This window comes from Oncorhynchus tshawytscha, linkage group LG25, assembly GCF_018296145.1.
Source record: "Oncorhynchus tshawytscha isolate Ot180627B linkage group LG25, Otsh_v2.0, whole genome shotgun sequence".
Taxonomy (NCBI): domain Eukaryota; kingdom Metazoa; phylum Chordata; class Actinopteri; order Salmoniformes; family Salmonidae; genus Oncorhynchus; species Oncorhynchus tshawytscha.
This window is the reverse complement of record NC_056453.1, coordinates 22,705,135-22,717,012: the sequence shown is the minus strand read 5'-3', so window position 1 is coordinate 22,717,012 and position 11,878 is coordinate 22,705,135.

The window sequence follows — 11,878 nt, the reverse complement described above, 5'->3', positions numbered from 1 at the left end:
TTGATCAATGCAGTTGAGGTGATTTATTTCATATTTCTCATCGGAACATGATCAAAGTGTTACTCAAGTGTTTTGGCTTGCACCTGCCTCTGTACTTATTTTGGTTTTATTCTACAATAGCCTGGAATGACTTGGCTTATAGCTCGCCCCCTTTACATCAAGGGCTTGTTGAAGAAAACAGACTTAATCCTGTTCCATTCCATCCACGTAGCTAACAGAGACAGACAGCATGGCCGGTTACACCATGTCCACTGGCCAGCCAGCACAGACAAACAGAGACAGACAATGGCTTTTCCCAAATGGCACCACATTCCCTATAAATTGCATTACTTTTGACCAGAGTCCTATGGGCCCTGGTTTAAAAGTAGTGCACTAACTAGGAAATAGGGTGCAGTTTGGGATGAAGCCACAGAGAAACAGCCATAAAGAATGGGTAATTTAAAAATAGGCACATCTTCCTGGAACAATGAGATGATAAGCCAAATATGCCATCAGTTGGTTAGACGACAGGGACAGCTGGGAGGGATGGAGTATCAACCTACTACAGTTGGGTCTTATTGAGGAACAAACATTTTATTTGTTCATTTATTAATTTCACCTTTATTTAACCAGGTAGGCTAGCTGAGAATAAGTTCTCCTTTGCAACTGCGACCTGGCCAAGATAAAGCAAAGCAGTGTGACACAGACAACATCACAGAGTTACACATGGAGTAAACAATAAACAAGCCAATAACACAAACGATACAATGACACAGTAGAGAAAATAAAGCTATATACAGTGTGTGCAAAAGGCACGAGGAGGTAGGCAATAAATAGGCCATAGGAGCGAATAATTACAATTTAGCAGATTAACACTGGAGTGATAAATGAGCAGATGATGATGTGCAAGTAGAGATACTGGTGTGCAAAAGAGCAGAAAAGTAAATAAAATAAAAACAGTATGGGGATGAGGTAGGTAGATTGGGTGGGCTATTTACAGATGGACTATGTACCGCTGCAGTGATCGATTAGCTGCTCAGATCGTTGATGTTTAAAGTTGGTGAGGGAAATAAAAGTCTCCAACTTCAGCGATTTTTGTAATTCGTTCCAGACACTGGCAGCAGAGAACTGGAAGGAAAGGCGGCCAATTGAGGTGTTGGCTTTGGAGATGATCAGTGAGATATACCTGCTGGAACGTGTGCTACGGGTGGGTGTTGTTATCGTGACCAGTGAACTGAGATAAGAAGGAGCTTTACCTAGCATAGACTTATAGATGACCTGGAGCCAGTGGGTCTGGCGACGAATATGTAGTGAGGGCCAACCGACTAGAGCCTACAGGTCGCAGTGGTGGGCGGTTTAAGGTGATTTGGTAACAAAACGGATGTCACTGTGATAGACTGCATCCAGTTTGCTTGGAAGCTATTTTGTAGATGATATCGCCGAAGTCGAGGATCGGTAGGATAGTCAGTTTTACGAGGGTAAGTTTGGCGGCATGAGTGAAGGAGGCTTTTTTGCGAAATAGAAAGCCGATTCTAGATTTGATTTTGGATTGGAGATGTTTAATATGAGTCTGGAAGGAGAGTTTACAGTCTAACCAGATACCTAGGTATTTATAGTTGTCCACATGTTCTAGGTCGGAACCGTCCAGGGTGGTGATGCCAGTCGGGCGGGTGCGGGCAGCGAATGGTTGAAAAGCAGGCATTTGGTTTTACATTAATTAAACATTTAATTAATTTATGAAATTATAGGTTTTGGGCTTTGTAAATATATATTTTAACCTGGATATAATGAAGCTACTACAGTACAGTAAATCTAAGAAATGTAGTCTTAGTTGTGTTCCCAGGTTGTGTGTATCTATCCAAATCCATCAGGATTGGTGCAGTTTCAACTTCATTTAACCAATCACAACCCATGTCCTACACGAGGATCAGTGAGTGCACTGGTGCAGAAACTTTGTTGGCCTCCACGCAAGGCCACATCTTAGACCAGGTGCCACCTCTCATTGACCTGTCACACCTGAAAATGGGTATACATATGGTTTAGAGTCGCAGAATCCTCTGAGAGAGTTATCCATTCCCCTCACGTAAATCTGCTTTACAGGGTTGTTTGTTATTGTGATTTTATGTGTTTACCACTAAATGGTAGAGAGACATTTATCCAAACTCCTGTTTGGGTCAAAAGGCTTATTTGCTTCCGGATACAAGTTAATCAAATTCATAACGAGGACTGACAGATAATTCCTATTAATCATAGAAGATTAAAGAGGGCCTCGGCACTTGTCTTAATTAATAGTGAAGTGACAATGTCATTTTCGCGTGTACCGTTGGCGAGAGAGGGTTCTACAATGACCCCTGTAGCTAGAGCTTTATCAACGGGTGAGTTATCTAAATGTGTTTTATGGACACAATTTGCTGTCAGGCAGGCACACGGGCGTGCGTGCTGGGAAGTGGGGAATAGAAATACTTTAGCTGAATATCAGCTTCCACCGGCTGCATATGTGGTCTCAGAGTTTCATATTTAGTATTAAGTTTTATTAGTCAGTTGAGTGGTATCTGTTTCAGAGAAAAGGGATAGCCTCAGCGTTTGCCTTTCATGTTCCCCTCCCTGCGGTTTTCCCATTACCATTATTCATGTAGATGCTCCATTGTTTATTGATTACGGCCTCATCAATTGTGAAAGAGTATAGCGACAGAGCAGGCCTAAAAGCCGCCTCAAATAGATTAAGGCTGGCAAGCCGAGAGCAGTGCGTGCACTGGTTACCACAGAAGACCCCCCCACCCTTCTCCCCCTCCGGATGGGTTATTTGGAACACTCGGCAGAGACCATGCATCTTCACAAAATGAAATTAACAAAACACAGGCGCTGAGAAAATGAGAGAAAGACACACAAAGATGCACACACACAAGCATGAAAGCTTCCAGTCACACAACACACAGTCACGTCACAGCTGTTACCCCTCATTCCCTGTTCCGTGGTTTTCAATTCAAATGTAATATGGTTATTATGATGATGTCTTTTGATCATGCTTGGTAGCGCCTACAGATAATTGAGTTGTTTAGATTACAAAAAACACCTCTCTCCATTCTATTATCAACCAGACTGCTGCCTGCCAGTGGTGCTCATGTAGTCAAACAGACCCCGGTTTCTTCTATGTGTGTGTGTGCGCGTTGTGCCTGAGTGCGTGTGTACATGCGTGTGTACATGCGTGTGTGTGTTGTCGTCACACTGATGAGAATAAGGTAGGAATGGTAATGCGGCAGCAGGAAGAGGGGAGTCCAGGTCATTTGTCTTTGTTGGGCGTGGTGATGCCTTGTTATATATCACAGAAAAGATGAATGCAGTTAATAGACTGTGACACAACCATTAACTACAGCTGTTATAGAAGTGTAATGGAATCAAACACAGCCATTTCTCCCCACGGCACAGCACAGCATGACACACACACACACACACAGACACACACACACACACACAGAGACACACACACAGAGAGACACACACACAGGTAAATGTTTGTTAAGGATCATCCACCCGGCCCAGCATTCAGTGGGCATCTCTTTTCTCTCTTTTCCCTGTTTTCTCACTCTTTCCCTCTCTCTCTCTCTCTCTCTCTCTCTCATGATGATCCTTGAACTCAGGGCCTGCGTTATGGCGGGCCTTAGGGGGCCTGGGCCGCCCTACCGTACCTTCATGCCCGACCCCCCCGTCCCCGCAAAAAAGAAAGATGCATCAATCTCAGATAAAGCATCTGAGCGAGATAAACAGCCCCCTCTGTCTCAGTACGTGTAGCCCATGTATCTAAAGCTGTATGGACAAAAAGTGTATGGCATTTCACACAGTTTTTTCACACAATTCTAAATAAATGATTGAATTGCTACAAAAATTCTATGAAAATGATAGAATGACAAATTAAATAAATATGTAGGCTATAGCAGCCTATAGGTGGGTAAATGGTGGTTTCTTTCTCTCTGGCAGTGGTGCGAACTACTAAATAACTGTAGGCGTCTGTGCAGAGGCCCGTCGGTCGAAGACTTGACCACTTCGAGAGATCCAAATCCGACGTAACAAAAACAGTGTGAAAACAGGGTGATCCAAACTGACCTAAGACAGGGAATTTTTATGAGGATTAAATGTCAGGAATTGTGAACAACTGCTTTTAAATGTATTTGGCAAAGGTGTATGTTAACTTCCGACATCACCTGTAAGTATTCAAACACCTGAGTTAACCACAACAACACATTTAGCAGCGATTACAGCTGTGAGTGTTTCTGGATAAGTCTCTAAGAGCGTTGCACACCTGGGTTGTACAATATTTGCATTATTGTTTTTGAAATTCTTCAAGATCTGTCAAGTTAGTAGTTGATCATTGCTAGACAGCCATTTTTAAGTCTTGCCATAGATTTTCAAGCTGATTTAAAACTATAACTAGGCCACTCAGGAACATTCAATATCGCCTTGGTATTCAACTCCCGTGTATATTTGGCTTTCTGTTTTAGGTTATTGTCCTGCTGAAAGGTGAATTTGTCTCCCAATGTCTGTTAGAAAGCTGAACCAGGTTTTCCTCTAGGACTTTGCCTGTGCTTAGCTCTATTCCGTTTCTTTTTACCCTAAACAACTCCCTAGTCCTTGCCGATGACCAGCATACCCATAACATGATGCATCTACCACCATGCTTGAAAATAAGAGTGGTTCTCAGTGATGTGTTGTGCTGGATTTGCCCCAAACATAACATAACGCTTTTTATTCAGGACATAAAGTTAATTTCTTCGCCAATTTTTTGGGCAGTTTTACATTAGTGCCTTATTGCAAACAGGATGCATGTTTAGAAATATTTTTTATTCTGTACAGGCTTCTTCTTTTCACTCTGTCATTTACTTTAGTACTGTGGAGTAACTATAGTGTTGTTGTGTTGTAGTGTTGTTGTTTTTCTCCGATCACAGCCTGTATTAGCGTACTGATATAGTCAGCTGTAGGCATCCGCGGGCAATTCCACCTTGACATAATTCCACCTTGACATAATTCCACCTTGACATTATGGGGTAACGTGTGTAGGCCAGTGACACAAAATATCAATTGTATCCATTTTAAATTCAGGCTGTAACACACCAACATGTTGAAAAAGTCAAGGGGTGTGAATACTCTCTGAATGCCCTGTATGTGACCACTTGGTTACGGTGCAGTCCCTTCAGCACCACAATTCAACTCGTTTAACATAACCCTCGCCAAGTTCTGTTGCCTGCACCTGATAGTCCTACTCATCATTACAAATAGAAGATGATCACTTCTCACAAGGGTGCTTGTTTAGTAAAGTTAGATCAACGCTTTAATCAATGTCTCGCAAGATCACAATGATTCATTAGTATTTTATATAATATAACCAAACATAATAGCATATACTGTAGGCCTATAACACGTTACACTGAAAACACCTCCTCAGTAATCTGCAGCTGAATAGTGAAAAAACAAATCCTCATGTGGCCAAAACTCACCAGCACGCACCATTGGGCAGGATATCTGCTTTGATTGAAACAAAATATGCATTCAAGAAAGGCTAATAGTTTGTTAACGCCATCGGTTTTAATCATGAAGCAGTAATTCATGAGGATCTACAGTAAATGCATATTCCCATGAAACGTATTGAGATCAAATGAATGGTATATGCAGTGTGGACATTTCACCAGTAAAATGTGGGGCGTGGTCATTTAGTCTGTTTTGAAATGAGGTCCACCTAACGGTGTTTGATGGTATTCAAAATAGAAAATGTTCTTGAGACAGACCATTTGTGGTCATTGGCAGACGTTGCAATTGGAGGATGCATTTCAGGCATAGGCCTGTTCCATGATATTCATTAGGCTACATCTGGCGTTACAAACTTTGATTGAGAAATGATGACCTCATTTATTATTATTTTTTTTTGTACTCCCTCACATAAAAGAAATAGCAATACACCACTGGAACTGAAGGAGAAGTGGAGCGGGCACACGGACGGACGTGCGAAGGTAACCTATTATTTGTTTGACAATCAGATGAAAACATGAGGGTAATACATTTTTACAGTTAAATTACATTTTTACTATGAAACCCATTAAAAATAAAGAAGGTTCTGTGAAAAAAAACTTCCCCCCCCCCTATGGAAATCAAATGCCCGTCCAACTGTGCCAGCCCTACTTGAACTTCCATCTCCCCCATTTCAGAACATCAAAGCCCTGACATAAAGTCGCTGATTGTCAGTTTTTCTCCCAGTGTTCTACATACATTGATGACGTTGGCTTTCATCCCTGTAACATCTTCAGAACATATGTAATATAATATACAATTGTATGGATTGCATGAGCATCCCTCCTCAAGGAGTGTCCTTGTGTGTATGTTCCAGGATGAAATGACCTTATCGATTGATGAAAGCATTAATGATACCTCCTGAATTTTCAGGGGGAAAATTGAACTTGTATATTCTACTACGGAGACAGTATGTTTTTGAAAAATGTACATTTATTTTATACATTTTTTTAACTAGCCCAATTAGGTTAATAGAGGTGGAATCCCGTCACACGTGTTAAGTGGTAAAAAGAAATGTAGCTAGTTGTGTTAGACATTGTATAGTTAAACGATAAGTAGGCTAGTGTATCATTTTTTTGTGTGCATGCTTTTATCCTCAGAGAAAACAACAGTTTTAAAGGGGTTTGGCGGATTAGGATACACCTAAGCATCCTCCGCTGGCATAGGCAATCGTGGAAAGAAGATAACTACTCCCATTCAGCTATTAACAAATCAGCACTCTCCGACCACTTATTGGTTTCTGGGTCACGGAGGAGAGGAGGACGGAGTAGTCGAAGAGAGGATGGACGAGTCGAGGAGAGGACAGACTTTTACCCAATTGAGAAAAGGCCCATCTCTCTCATGATGATCCTTGAACTTCCATCTCCCCATCTCAGAACATCAAAGTCCTGAGATAAAAGTAGTCGATTGTCCGTTTTTCGCCCAATGTTCTACACACACCGTGCATCAGACAAGATCCATTGATGTCGGCTTTCATCCCTGTAACATCTCCAGAACAGATACCGTATAATTGTATGTTTTGCTTGAGTATCCATCCTTGAGGATTTTCATTACTTTGTGGGTCCTTATTGATTGTTGAAAGCATTACTGCTACAGTTACTGATACAGTAATGCGTTTCAGGGGGAAAATAGAACTTGTGTTCTCTGCCACAGAGACAGGAAATCATTGGAAAATGGAGATCTTTCTATTAATGTATAAAAATGACCTGCTTATATTATACTGACACTCTGATGTCTGCAGAGATCTTTGGCGCTGTGGATTCAATCCAGCTCTTACACTGTCTCCTTAGCTCAGTGTTCTTCACTCCTGGTCTAATGCATTCACAGGGTCTAGAGCAGGGTTTTGTTCTAGCCTAACACTAACTCACAATTCAATGGCTCAACACAGCATTACTGTACAGACTGTTGTCTGGTGAAGATAAATCAAACACTAACCCTCAATCTACTGTATACTGACCCCTACTGTATCTCTTGCTGTTGTGAGAGAGAAGAGTCATTGGTCTCCAATGTACCATCCATACTGATCCTGTTCATGTTAGAGCTGCCATGCTCAGAGCCTTACCCGGGATATGCAGCAATTGCCTGATAAGACATGCCAATTTGTGTTACCGCAACATTGCGGCACTCAAGGCAGCTAGCATTCTGGTTAGAAAACTGGTTAGAAAACAGGTAAGTGGTGGTAGCATTACCAGGAATGCTGAAAAATGCTTGAGTTCGAAGAAGACACACATGCTCACTCAGACGCACACACATTTACCATATCCTGCTGACAGTTGAGTTCCAGAAGCAGGCATTGTTTTTAAAGGAGAGTAGAAACACGAAGCAGGGAGACAGGCTGCAGGCTGACAGGCAGCAGGCAGGTAAGTAGGCAGGCAGGTAGATAAGCAGGCAGGCAGGCAAGCAGGAACACTGGTAAACAGGCGGACAGACAGGCAGGTAAATAGGCAGGCAGGTAAGCAGGCAGTCAAGCAGGAACGCAAGCAGAAAGGCAGGTAAGCGGATCCCTTTATGTATAAAAATATATATATACAGCACCGTTCAAAAGTTTGGGCTCACTTAGACATGTCCTTCTTTTTGTCCATGAAAATAACATCATATTGATCAGAAATACAGTGTAGACATTGTTAATGTTGTAAAGGAATATTGTAGCTGGAAACGGCAGGTTCTTTATGGAATATCTACATAGGCGTACAGAGGCCCTGTAGTGAGGTGCGTACTGGCGGCAGAGAAGTCAGGCGCAAGAGAGCGAAAACTGATTCACAACGGTGTCGTTTAATATCCATAAACCACCGTCAACAGAACAATACAAATAAATGGGTAAAACAAAACCCGGAAATACCAGCATACCGTGCACAAGCACTACAACAAACAATAACGGACAGGGACATGGGGTGAACAGAGGGTTAAAAACACAACATGTAATTGATGGATTTGGAACCAGGTGTGATGGAAGACAAGACAAAATCAATGGAAAATGAAAAGTGGATCAGCGATGGCTAGAGGGTCGGTGACTTCGACCGTCGAATGCCGCCCGAACGAGGAGAGGGACCAACTTTGCCTCCCGGGTGGCGCAGTGGTTAAGGGCGCTGTACTGCAGCGCCAGCTGTGCCACCAGAGACTCTGGGTTCGTGCCCAGGCTCTGTCGTAACTGGACGCGACCGGGAGCTCCGTGGGGCGACGCACAATTGGCTTAGCGTCGTCCGGGTAAGGGAGGGCTTGGCCGGTAGGGATATCCTTGTCTCATCGCTCACCAGCGACTCCTGTGGCGGGCCGGGCGCAGTTTGCGCTAACCAAGGTTGCCAGGTGCACGGTGTTTCCTCCAACACATTGGTGCGGCTGGCTTCCGGGTTGGATGAGCGCTGTGTTAAGAAGCAGTGCAGCTTGGTTGGGTTGTGTATCGGAGGACGCATGACTTTCAACCTCCGTCTCTCCCGAGCCCGTACGGGAGTTGAGACAAGATAGTAGCTACTAAAAACAATTGGATACCACGAAATTGGGGAGAAAAAGGGGTAAAAAAAAATTCAAAGAAAAAAAAGAAAATGAAAAGTGGATCAGCGATGGCTAGAAGGTCGGTGACTTCGACCGTCGAATGCCGCCCAAACAAGGAGAGGGACCAACCTTGGCAGAAGTCGTGACAGGCCCATTATCAGCGATCCATCAATCCAAGTTTATCAATTTTAAAAGGCTAATTGATCATTAGAAAAACATTTTGCAATTATGCTGATTAAAGAAGCAATAAAACTGTCCTTCTTTAGACTAGTTGAGTATTTAGAGCATCAGCATTTGTGGGTTTGATTATTCGCTCAAAATGGCCAGAAACATAGGACTTTCTTCTGAAACTCGTCAATCTAATCTTGGTCTGAGAAATGAAGGCTATTCCATGCGAGAAATTGCCAAGAGACTGGAGATCTCGTACAACGCTGTGTACTACTCCCTTCACAGAAAAGCGCAAACTGGCGCTAACCAGAATAGAAACAGAGGACCAGTACATTAGAGTGTCCAGTTTGAAAAACAGATGCCTCACAAGTCCTCAACTGGCTGCTTCATTAAATAGTACCCGCAAAACACTAGTCTCAACGTCAACAGTGAAGAGGCGACTCCGGGATGCTGGCCTTCTAGACAGAGTTCCTCTGTCCAGTGTCTGTGTTCTTTTGCACATCTTAATCTTTTCTTTTTATTGGCCAGTCTGAGATATGTATTTTCTTTGCAACTCTGCCTAGAAGTCCAGCATCCTGGAGTCGCCTCTTCAGTGCATGTGCAAGAGTGTACCACAGAAGTGCCTTCAGACTTTTTTTTGGGGGGTGATTGTGGGCCCCCCTCCCACCTTGCGGGCAAAACATTTTAGTGCCCCCCTCTTGGCAATGCAAAATTAGCTTTGCAGTGTTAAAGTTAATTTCCTGTGTAGAGAAAATGTTGGCATATTAAAACTAATTTCATGCAATTCTACTCATTTTGCCATGGGGCAGAGAGGAAATGTTGCAGTTTCAAAGGTAATATCCTGCAATTCTACACATTTTGCCATGAGGTGAAGAGAAATTGTTACAGTTTTAAAGCTAATTTTCAGCATTTTGCCATGACTCATGCCATGTTCATATGATATCTGAGTGATATCTAACAAAATCAATGGGGGTCCTCTGGACGTCAGGGCCCCTGGGCAAATGCCCTACAGGCTCGGTTGGTAATTTGGGGATGATTATTGGAGGGTTTAGCTAGACTAGCTTACCTAGCAATAAAAAAAGAGTTAGCTGACATGGGCTAATTGAGTGACTGTCAGTGACTGACATAACAAGTGGAAAACTGCTGATGTACTAGCAAAGTTAGAAATTGCACCTTGTATCCCCTACTTTTTATAGAGGTGTTATAACTAATGATGTACATCATTGCCATTAACACTGATGCCAGTATTTAGTAGAAATCAAACAGAGGGGCCGGTGTAGCCTAGCTACCCCTGTGGTCTTTCAAAGATACTCAAACAATTTCAAGACCAGCAACTTTCAACTCTATAAAAATTGATCTGTGTGTCGTGAGAGATAGACCTATTTGGGATCCCTCAGGCGTGAAATCTTTGTGAAATGGGTGTATCAATCAGAAAGATAGAGAGAGAGAGAGAGAGAGAGAGAGAGAGAGAGAGAGAGAGAAAGAGAGAGAGAGAGAGAGAGGGAGAGAGCGAGAGAAATGGAAAGGGAGAGACAGAGAGAGAGAATACCTCTTTAATTTAGTAATTGCCTCAGCTCTCCAAACCCCCCCTAGAAGATAAGCCATGAGGGAAGACAGAGGGGAGAGGAGAGCCAGCCCGTCTCTACACCAGGCAGGATATATCACTCTTTACTAGACAGTCAGTCTACAGTCTACTCACACTATAAATATAGTCAATAATAGCACTACTGTCACAGCATTATGTTTACTTACCTTCCTCCTACTCTGCAAACACTCTACGCTAATATTATATATCCCTCGCCTATCTTCCTACTGTATGATATTAATATAATCAAAATATATGAGAGTATTCATTTAATTGAATAGCCAAACAAAGAGATGTCCTCAGTGCACATTCCTTTCTTCTTCCTGTTCTAATGAGAGACTATGAAGCATGTTTACCGCTTCATCCTTCCTCCGTCACCTGCAGCTCCACTATCGATAATCTTTATGAAAAGAAGAAAGGGAGAGAGGGAAGGGGGAGGAGGGAGAGAGAAAGGGAGAGAGGGAAGGGGGAGGAGGGAGAGAGAAAGTGAGAGAGAGAGTGAGCACCTGAGAAAGAGTGGGGGCAGAAATATAATTGCGTTCACTCCCTAAAAGACAACTCTCGACAACAGAGACAACTGAGCAACGGAGGTTATCTCGAATAGAACAGGGGACATGTTTTTGCAGAAGCGCAATACAGGCCAGTTTCTAGACCCAGATTAAACCAATTTCTGGACCATCAAAGAACCACAGCCATGGATGAGACCAGAAAGTGAATTAACAGCATAGCGCTGTATGAAAAAGTAAAAATAATTTAATTTACGCTCTGGGACAGTGGCTGCTGGTTGCTTTACTATTTCCAGAATCCAGATATCTAGATCTATATTAATCTTCAGAACATGTCTGTGTTCTCCTATTATAGTAGTGCTGCTAGTTGAGAAATGCCATTCTCCCTCCGTTCAGATTGAGGATCTGAACTGAAAACCCGATTACTGTAGCGTGAACGCTAGTTCAATTAGCCTTGTCTGATCCATAATGTGGCTAATTGCTGTCCTATCAGACCAAATGAAATGTGCACTAGGGAGTCAGTGTGCATCATCAACCCAGATTTGATCACTTCCCTCTGAATCATCTTGACTAACGAAAGAGGGTGAGATGGAGT